Below are 585 nucleotides of genomic sequence, written 5' to 3' on the forward strand. Positions count from 1 at the left end.
GAGATTCCACAGTGGCTTTGTGGATCTGCTGTGTCACTGGAACCCCCCCCCACCCCCCAAGGACCATGGGAATGAGGCGGCATGTTGAAAGCTCTCTCTCTCTCCCTCTCCCTATGTCTCTGTCTTTCTCCTGTTCAAAGAGACAAGCTTATTCACTTGCAGAATTGTACTGTAGGGTGAGCGTGTATTATAAAGAGAGAGTGAGATCAATTAGATAGCGAGGGAGGATTAAATTCAGTTATGGTATATTTATCCTCTCTCTGCCTATAATTTAACCAATAATATATGAGAGCTTCAAGCTGTGTGCACCTGCTCTCATTCTATTCAGCTTTATATGTATTCATTTGTGTGTTTTCATTTCAGTCTCTTTCTTTTGTTTATGTGTTTGGCAAGTGTGCACACCCTCCCTAAAATAATGCTGTTAAATGTGTGCTGCTATTAAATCTCTGTGTAGCACAAGGCTTGATTACTACTGCAGACTTTTGGCTTTGATCAGAGCAGCCATCTAACTACTACAGCTTCCTCTTGGCCTTATATAATTGGCTAACTCAGCTTACTAAAGGAGATGCCCGATTGCTGCTGCTG

At 42.6% G+C, this 585-nt stretch overlaps 1 protein-coding gene across 2 annotated transcripts in view; it reads left to right on the forward strand.

The window, feature by feature from the left end:
- Positions 1-585, forward strand: part of LOC109956613 (somatomedin-B and thrombospondin type-1 domain-containing protein) — a 12,164-nt gene that overhangs the window by 6,282 nt on the left and 5,297 nt on the right. The window lies entirely within an intron of this gene.

This window comes from Monopterus albus, unplaced genomic scaffold (assembly GCF_001952655.1).
Source record: "Monopterus albus unplaced genomic scaffold, M_albus_1.0 scaffold20.1, whole genome shotgun sequence".
In the NCBI taxonomy this organism is placed as follows: Eukaryota; Metazoa; Chordata; class Actinopteri; order Synbranchiformes; family Synbranchidae; genus Monopterus; species Monopterus albus.